Genomic DNA, 10458 nt, shown 5'->3' on the forward strand with positions numbered 1-10458 from the left:
AAATATAATATGAATTTACTTCCTGAGTCTCCTTTTTTTCTCAATATTTTCATAATTTCTTTTGAGACTGTTGAGTTGTGTTCTTCAGATGAATTATGCTTTTATTTTCCTAGCTACCTAGAATAATCCTTTGGTGGTTGTATTGATAATGCGGTTTTTTTTTTTGCTTATTGTCAATGTAATTTTGCTTCTTAATGGGAAGACCTTTCCCATCCATTAATAATCCCATGTGACCTGCTTAAGCTACATGGAAGCATGAGTCACGTGAGTCAAGTCACATGGAACAGGAAGGATGGAACAGAAAGAGAGCTAGAGCAGAGCTGAGAGGAAGTTAGGCACAGAGTAATCAGAGCTGGGAAAGGCATCAACTAGCATGAATGGGAGAGCATGTATGTGATTTTGTTTAAGGGAACTTGGTTGTGGGAAACCTAACAGAAGGAAGGCTTAGGGAAGGTAGTGTTCCCTGTAGTTATTGTTTACACATTTCTTTGTTACAATGATGGATTTGGCTTTCTGGTGTTGGGATTTGGCTTTCCGATGTTTGAATGTTTTAGTTGTGTCTTCCATGCAGACAGTCTGTTGTATTTAGTGGTTAAGAATTATTCTGGTATATTTGTAGTTGCCATAAGCACTGTGAATATTGCACTGGCAATATTCAGTAATTTGATTTGTAAGGCACTTAGTAAGTAAATTCATTGTGGCCATTTTTATTATCTTTGCTAGGCTTATTCATGAAGAATTTATATTTCTCCATTTATTTATATTTGTTTTTATTTCCATAAAAATATCTTTGTAATTGCTTTGTAATTGTATTCACATAGAACATGTGTGTGTGTGTGTGTGTGTGTCTTGGAAAGTAAACTTCCATGTATTTTATGTATCCTGTAGTTGTTTTGAGTAGAATTTCTTTTTAATATTTCTTCTGTGCTTTATTGATAACATATAAAAATGCTGGTGGTTTCTGTGGTTTTGTATTTATAACATGAAATTTTTCTGAAGTCATTGTTTCATTTTTATTGAATCTCTAAGACACCATTGTCTATTTTAAGCATTCATATTTTTTCTCTTTTTCTACATTTATTTAATTTCTCTTTCTTATTTTACTGCTATTTGTAGAATTATATCAAACATTATTTATCACTGTAATCTTTGTTTTGCCACTAGTCTGTAAAATATTCATTTTTGGCTTCACCTACATACTATCTACCATTTTAAGGAAAGATCCTCTTTTGTCCTAATATGTAAATTTTGTTGTTCTTATTTCCTGTTATGTGTATATCTTCCCTATTATTGAATATTCCAGGTAAAAATCCCATCTGGTCATAAAAGAGAATATTTTTAATATGTTGCTGTCCATCTTTAATTTATTCTTGAGACTCCTTTCAGCCCTCTCATGACCAACCATACCACTGCATCTATAGAAGTCATCCAAGCCAATACATCTCTCAGAAAGGTAAGATATCTTCAAACCTATGGTAACTAACTGAAGATATCACTGTTGAATCCTCTCAGTCTGTGGAGGGTTTACAGCAGTAAGGGGAAAAGCAAATTATTCCCATACCTAAAATGGAAGGGAAATCTTCCATTATCAAGATGGGAAAAGAAGAAAATCAAATTCATTGTAGGAAGGTCAGAGACTCCTGTGCATGACTCCTGTCATGTTCAGAAATGGACATGGATGAAGTATGCTCAGAGTGGAATAGATAACTCTTAACAATTGCTTTCTCCTCTTTCCCCACTATTCCATGTATGTGTGTGTATACATATATGTGTATGTGTGTGTATGTATATATATATATATATATATATATATATATATATATATATATATATATATATATATATATATATATATATATATATATATACATATGTGTATATGCACAGACCACAGAGCTAGAAGTCACTGACTGATTTGGCTTATGATCAGAACTCATCTTAAAGGCATAATCTTGGGAGCTATTAGGAGAAGGAAAATATGTGCCTTAACAACATTAGTGTTACACATTCTGACAAAACCTGTATTCCTTTTGGTGTTTTGTTCTGAGTAAGAGACTGGATTCTAAGAACTTCAATTTATTTGGTAACTTTCTGGAATAGAGAATGTGGACTGTATGGAACACTGGGATTAACTTCCTCATCACAAGAAAGATTAACAGTCCCTTCACTTTCTCTCCAGGACCACTGGAACATCAAGAAAATGATTGCTGACAACATAGCAGTGAGGATTCTCTTCCTCTCTCAGACTGGATTTGGGGCTATGGGGAATTCCTTCCTCTTGAGCCTTTTTATCATCATCTTCCTCAGTGGTCCCAGAAGGAGGTCTACAGATTTGCTTCTCATCCAGCTATCTTTTGTCAATGAATTAGTGCTTCTGTCCAAAGGAATCCTTCAGACAATGGCCACTTTAGGGCTTAACAATTTTCAGGATGATGTAGGTTGTAAACTTCTCTTTTACCTTCATTATGTAGCCTGGGGCCTTTCTCTTAGTGTAACTTGCCTTCTAAATGAATTCCAAGCTATCATCATCAGTCCTATGAGCTCCAAATGGACAGAGTTCAAAGCCAAAGTTCCAAAATGCATTCCCCCTTTTTGTCTCTTCTACTGGACCCAGAATCTACTTATAAAATGTATTTTCCTTGTGCATATGAAAGCCCATGAGCAACAAAAACATTTCTAAAATACAGGATTTTGTTTTTTACTCAGTTTCAATCCATGCCTCTATTATTTTCTTCTTAAATGCATTCATGATTTCTATTCCTGATGTTGTTTGTGTAGGAATAATGATCCGGGCCAGTGATTCCATGTTTTGTGTCCTATAAAGACACCACCAGAGTGTCCAGCACATTCATAGCACCTGACTGTCCCTTAGAGTGTCCCCTGTGGCCAGAGCCACACAAGTCATCCTTTTGCTGGTCATTATGTTTGTTAGTTTTTACTCTCTCAACTCTATTTTGGTATCATATATGAATTTTGTAAAGACACACCCCTGACTGGTGAACTCCTCTACCTTCCTGGCTGCCACTTTTCAGCTTGTAGTCCCTTTGTGCTGATCATCGGTGACTCCCAGGTCCCCAACTACTTCCTGGTTCCCTGGGGTAGATTAAAGCCCTCATTCTCCTATACACAGTCCCTTCAGATATTAAGTTTTTCTTTGCCAATCAAGCTCTAATTTGCTATACAACCACCACCTTCTGGGGTTCTTAACATCCTCTAACACCCTCAAACCCTGTACACATTAGAGTAGTGTTATATCTGACACAATGAAACCCTGTATCAAGCACCTTTCTTTTTGGAGCACCCTGTCAATGGGAGAAGAACAAGTTCCCATTGGCACAGAGTTATAAGTCAGTGGGTGCTGGAGGAAGATACCAGAGAGTGTAAAAAAGGCAAAAGGTCTTATAGTCCCAAACTGTTGTTTGACCATCTTGACAAATTAAGACTGTCAGCATAATAAAACTTAAATTGACTCAGTATATGAAGCAAATGAAGACAGAATACTGAATCTTTAAGAATCTCTTTAAGGACCATATAGGATGTAGTCAATAAGGGGGTGAATTATCTGTAGAATACAGTTTAAATAAAAAACATTTTACTAAAGCTATATTTTTATTATCTCCACATCCTAGAAATTGTAGATAAGGTCAGCAATAAAATATTCATCCCAGAGTGGAGGAGGGGAAGAAATGTCCGTTTAAGTTCTAAAATATTGCTATAGTCATAGTGAAGTTTTAATACTGTATATGTAAGTTTCAAATGAGCTTATTTTTCCTTATCCTTTAAAATTATATTCTATATTGAAGTCAAATATCCTAGGTTTGCCACTGTTACGAATCATGAAATTGGGGGGGGGGGGTGTCAAAATAACAGAGAAAAACCAGAAATTTGCCTCAGTTCTCCCTAGTTTCCCTCAGAAGCAACATTAAATGAAACCTCTAAAAGAATTTTGGAGCAACAGAATCCACAAAAAGATGGAGTGAAACAATTTTCCATCCCAAGATAACTTAGAATTACTTCAGGAAAAGTCATTCGCAGTTGGATAAAAGGGGAGCACAGCCCAGCACAGGTAGTGTACAGGCAAGTCAGTGGGAGGCTCTTAGGCACATCACAGATCAGAAACCAAGGCCCTATAGTGCAGGATCACCAGAGCAGTGGCACAGCAGGCCAGCTGTGAGGCCTCCAGCCCCAGTACAGTAAGCAAAATACCAGCCCTGGAACCCAGGGCATAGCAAACATGGCTAGGCCAGATCACCCTAGGATAGTAGGCAAGCTTCCAGTATCAGAGACTCCAGCACAGAAAGTCAGTGAACTGGATCCTGGCCACCAGTTCAAGAAGTCCTGTGTCCCAGAAGCAGAACTCAATATTGAAAAATGAGCAAAAAAACCAACAAAACAACAACAAAAAGAATGACCATAGAAAGCTACTATGGCAACAGGGCAGATCAAAACACAAACTGAGAAGAGGACACCAATGTCAAAATGCCTACAGGTGAAGCCACAAATGGGGAATATAAATTGGTCTGAAGCCCAAAAGGTCCTTCTAAAAGAACTTAAAAAGCACTTTAAAAACCAAGTAGGAGAGGTAGGGAAAAATGGGAAAAGAAATGAGAGTTATGAAAAAGAAGTATGAAAAAAGAGTCAACAGCTTGGAAAAGGAAGCACAAAAATTAGAGAAAACATTTCCATAAAAATAGAATTGGCCAAATGGGGAAAAAAATCCAATTAAAAAAGCATCTACTTGAAAAATAGAATTGGCCAAATGGAAAAGGAGGTGCAAAAGTTAATTGAGAAAAATAATTCCTTAAAAATTAGAATTGGGCAAGTGGAAGCTAATGACTATATGAGACATCAAGAATCAGTCAAACAAAATCAAAAGAATGAAAAAATAGAAGACAATGTAAAATACCACACTGGAAAAACAACTGACCTGGAAAAGGGATCCAGAGAGATAATTTAAGAACTATTAGACTACCTGAAAGCCATGCATCTTTCAACAAATCATCAATGAATACTGCCCTGATATACTAGAATCAGAGGATAAAATAGTAATTGAAAGAATCCACGGAATACCTCCTGAAAGGGATCCCAAAATGAAAATTCCAAGGATTATTATAGCCAAATTCCAGTACTATGAGGTCAAGGACAAAATACTGCAGCAGCTAGAAAGAAACAATTCAAATATTAAGCAGTCAGTATTACACAGGACTTAGCAGCTTCAACAACAAGGGATCAGACGACTTGTAATATGATATTCCAGAAGGCAAAGGAACTTGAATTACAACAAGGAATCAGCTGCCCAGCAAAACTGGGCATAATTGACCAGGGGAAAAGATGGACTTTCAGTGAAATAGGGGTCTTCCAAACCTTCCTCATGAAAAGACCAAACCTGAACAAAAATTTGATCTGCAAATACAAGATTCACAAGAAGCATGAAAAAGTAAACAGGAAAGGGGAAAAAAAATGTTATTCAATAAGGAGAAACTGTTTACATCCCTACACAGAAAGATGATACTTGTAACTTTTAAGAATTGTATCTCAGGGAAGTTAGAGTGAGCATACTTAGACAAAGTGTGTGGGTATAAGTTGACTTTGACGTGACGATAAAAAATTAAGGAGTAAAAAAAGGATTGTACTGGGAGAAGAGGAAATGGGGAGGGAGATGAAGTAAATTAAATCACATGAATTGGCATGTAAGAACTATTACAATAAACAGAAAGGAAAAGGGGTTGAGCATTGTTTGAACCTTACTCTTATTTGATTTGGCTCAAAAAGGGAATAACACACACACACACCAAGTTGGGTAAAGAAATGATCTTACCCTATAGGGAAGTACAAGGGGAAAAGAAAAAAAGGGTGGGACTGATACAAGGTGGGGGGGGGGGAGCAGATTGAGGGAAGTGGTAGTCAAAAGGAAAACACTGATAAGGAAAGACAAGCTGAAAGGAGAGAGAAAAAAATTATAGACAAAGGGAAAATAGGATGGAGGGAAAGACAAGACAGCCGTAAATGTGAGTGGGATGAATTCTCCCATAAAATGAAAGTAAATAGCAGAGTGAATTAAAAGCCAAGATCCTACAATATATTGTTTACTAGAAATACGTATTAAGTAGAGAGATGCACATAGAGTAAAGTAAAAGGCTGGAGCAGAATATATTATGTTTCAGATGAAGTAAAAAAAAAAAAAAGGCAGGAATAGCAATCCTGACCTCAAACAAAACCAAATCAAAAATAGATCTAATCAAAAGAGACAAAGAAGAAAACTACATCTTGCTAAAAGGTACCATAGACGATGGAGTAATAGCAATACTAAACATTTGTGCACCAAGTGGTATAGCATTAAAATTCTTAGAGAAGTTAAGTGAGTTACATGAAGACATAGATAGCAAAACTATACCAGTAGTGGATCTCAATCTCCCCCTCTCAGAACTATATAAATCTAACCACAAAATAAACAAAGTTAAGTAGGCGAATAGAATTTTAGAAAAATTAGATATGATAGACTTCTGGAGAAAAGTGAATGAGGATGGAAAGGAATATACCTTTTTATCAGCAGTATATGGCACCTAAACAAAAACTGACCACGGATTAGGGAATAAAAACCTCACAATCAAATGCTGAAAGAGAGAAATATTAAATGCATCCTTTTCAGATAATGATACAATAAAAATTACATGGAATAAAGGTTCATGGAAAGATGAAAAATTATTGGAAACTAAATAATCTAATCCTAAAGAATGACTGTGTCAAAGAAGAAATTATAGAAACATATTACATGGAATTTCAGGCTTTGAGCATGTTTCAGTAATAAGTTCTCAAAACTGAATTATATATTTAAATTGTATGGACAATGGTAAAGAAAGTAAAACTCCCATTATTAAAGTATCTCTCTGATAATTTTGAGAGGCAGAAAAGTTAATTTTACAGTTGTACCTTCAAATTTTTAAAAAAATACATATATCAGTACAGGATTTATGTAGGAATAGGAATAACAAATGAAATTCTCTGAAGTTTCAAAGTTGGATAAGCAAATTTAAATTGTGCTAAATCAGAATTATCTAGGAACCTCTAGATTTGACTCCAGAGAAGCAGAACTCCATTTAGAGCTATCGTGAGAGTAAAGCCTATTATTTAAGAAAAGTTATCTAGGGACCAGACAACTACATGAGACATACGGGACTCAAAAAGTGCTGATTAAGTGGACATTGAGGGTACTGGGATACAAGGAGACTTGATGTTAGTTAATATTCGTAATAATGATTGCATTGCTTTGCATGGTTTATGTTTAAATTTTCTTAGAAATACTTGGTGAAATACAAATCTCCTTTTTTAAAACATCTATTTTGAGCCCTCTAAGCAATTTGATCTGTATTCAGTAATTTAATCATGTAATTATGGGAATTGTGAGAAAAAACTTTATTGCATTTTTTGAAACTAGCCTCCATGGTTGGGAAACTGGACAGTCTCTATGTTCGTTTAACCAAGGACCTATGTTATGATGACCAAAAATTCAGATCCAAAGATTGATACAAGAGTATTTTCTCAATTTTCAACTCATATATCTTCTAAGGGTCCCTACCAGGTCCTTCTGACCATTCTCACAGATGCCAAACTTGTGGGTATGGACTCCTAGGTCCTAAAGGCAGCCCCCACTCTGTGGGGACAGTTGAATCCACTGGAGGCCTTCCATACAACTTCATAAGGATGTGAAGATTACATCTGAGGCACATGGCTCCCCCAAGAATTCAGACCAGGCCTGTGAGGGCTCCCTCCCCAGTTGATCCCCCCTTTCCAGATCCTTACACACCATATGTCATTTACCCATATCTCTTGGTTGCCCTAGATTTGGTTTTGATTTAGTTTGCATGTTAATGAATCCCAACAGATGCAGGATAGTATAAATGCATTTCACATTCATTCCACACAGTTGAGGGAACACACCACCAGGACCAAGTGGTATAACATGTTTAGCTCCCTTTCCTCAGAGTGGGTGGTTTACTTGGATCTTTCCTTTCTGTTGCTGAGGTACTTTCTGTCCTCATTTTCATCTTACCTGGGACCTGACTGGGATTGGCCTTAGCCCACAAATGTTCCACTGTCTTGAGGAGTGAAGTAATGCTATTAGTGGTCATTCTACCTTACTTAGTCTGTAGGACCCACCTTTAATGCAGCAGAATAGGGAAGCAGGGTAGTCCCCATTTTAAATAAGGAAGAGCTACTAGAACTCCCCTTTCTCTCTGTGGAAGAATAACATTTTCCCCATACCTTCATTAGTACTTCAGGAGGTGCCTTCAGTATCCTTTGACCAAAAGAAGGGGATGTGAGACATGTTTGATCCCCTCATCACCTGAAGAAAGCCAAAAACCTGAACTAGCCAATCAAAGAGGATAATTTGAGCCCTTCTGGACTGACATACCAATAATCCTTTGTGATGCTCTCTGAGTGAATCCAAATTCTCCCTGCTGTGTCAGCAATCACAGGACCAGATTATGCTTGCACAGGCATCCTGAGTCAGGGGCATTTCTTTACTTCCTAGATTTATAATCTGTGCAGACTAACTTCAAAGGGAGCTCACTTCTGACTATATGCACACCCACCTACTTGACAGAAATAAACATGTATACATTTTTAGAACAAACTCTGAAGGTTAACAATATTTATAATCATAAAACACACGTATATGTAAACTGTTGTTTATAAATCTTGGACAGAAGTCCCTAAATTTGATACACTGATTTTTTTTTCTCACAATTTCCTTTCTTATACTATTAATTACTAGTTTATTAATTATTTCTGTAGTTTTTCAGTTTCTTGTAATCAAAGTTACTATTTTATCTTTTGCTATTACCTCTATCCCTTGTTTTGTTAAGAATATATATGTACATATATGTATGTATTATATATATATATCTTAACTATGAGAAGTTATGATTTGCTTCTCTTTTAATAGTATAATCTTCATAATAAGATCAAGTATCCATTTAAAACACAGTATAAAATATAATATGAAGTGATGGTTTAAGCTTAGTTTTACTGACCTGTTTTCCAGTTTCCTTGGCAGTTTTTGTCAAAGAGATTTCTTTTCCCAAGTAATTTATGTTTTCTTTATCAAACATGAAATTGAGTTTCCTTTTTTTATCCTACTTTGTTTAGTATATTTCATTAATGTCCTTCTCAATTTTTAACCAATATCAAATAGTTTTGATGACTATTGTTTTATAATACACTTTGAGATCTGGAAGTGCTATTGCTCCTTTAGCCCTACCTCTTTCCATCATTCTCTTTGAAAACTGAGGTTTTTGGATTTTTTTCTAAATGGATTTTATTTCATCAAGTTCTGTAAAACATCCCTTTGATAATTTGACTACTGTAGCCTTAAAATGTATTTTTAAAATATAGTCATTTTTATTATATGTACATTTTATTTTGTATTGTATATTGTATTGTATATTTTATTATATGTACATGATTTAGCCATGAGCATATACTTCTCTAGCTATTTAACTGGTTTTTCATTTAAGTAGCACTTTGCAATTACATTTACAAAAAGCTTCGTGTACATTTGTAGATTGAGCTCCATCTACTTTAAATATTTTTTAGTTGTTCAGAATGGGATTTCCCTTTCAATTTCTGTCTCCTGACTTATATTTAGCTTGAAATGCAATTAATTTTTGAAGTTTTATTTGGATCCTGCAACTTTGCCGAATAATTATTTCTACTAGGGGGTTGTTGTTGTTGTTGGGTTTTTTTGTTGATTTCCTAGGATTTTACAAGTATTCTGTCATATACACTGAAGGAGAGATAGTTGTATCTCTTATTTACATATTTTATGCTTTTATTTTTTTCTCTTGCCTTATTGCTTTTGCTAGCATTTCTAATATTATATCAAATTTTTATGGGGAGAGTGGGCATATTTGCTCTACTCTTTTAATTAGAAAAGGTTGTAGTATATTTTCATTGGAGAAATACTTTTTATGCTTGTAAGAGTCCTCTTTACAAATATACTTTGAGTATTTTTGGCAGTAATACAAGAAAAAGTAATTGAGAGAATAAGCATAAACAAAGAAGAAAAATACACGACTTTTTTACAGATAATAAAACAGTATATTAGAAAAAATTAGAGAGTCAACTACAAACTTAACTGAAAGTTCATCATAGGAACTTCAACCTTTTTAGTTTGTGAAATTAAGCCCACAGGAATCAACAATATTTCTATATATTACCAAAAAACCCAAACAGCAAGAAATAGAGGGAGAAATCCCATTCAGAATAACTATACAATGTATAAAATACATTGGAACTGATGTATTTGGATACTCTATAGTTACAGCAAAAACAATATCCTTTACAGAAACAAAATAGGCTTAAATAATTGAAGCAACATTAATTGGTCATGCAGCATAGGCCACAAAAAGATGATTAAAAATGATAATACTACCTAAATTAATTTATTTATTCAAT

General features: G+C 35.0%; 1 pseudogene; it reads left to right on the forward strand.

Annotated features, from left to right (window-relative positions):
- The first annotated feature begins 2200 nt into the window (after positions 1–2200).
- On the forward strand, positions 2201–3172 carry LOC140507528 (vomeronasal type-1 receptor 4-like; annotated as a pseudogene).
- Positions 3173–10458: the final 7286 nt, after the last annotated feature.

The sequence above is a fragment of the Notamacropus eugenii genome, chromosome 5 (genome assembly GCF_028372415.1).
Source record: "Notamacropus eugenii isolate mMacEug1 chromosome 5, mMacEug1.pri_v2, whole genome shotgun sequence".
Taxonomy (NCBI): domain Eukaryota; kingdom Metazoa; phylum Chordata; class Mammalia; order Diprotodontia; family Macropodidae; genus Notamacropus; species Notamacropus eugenii.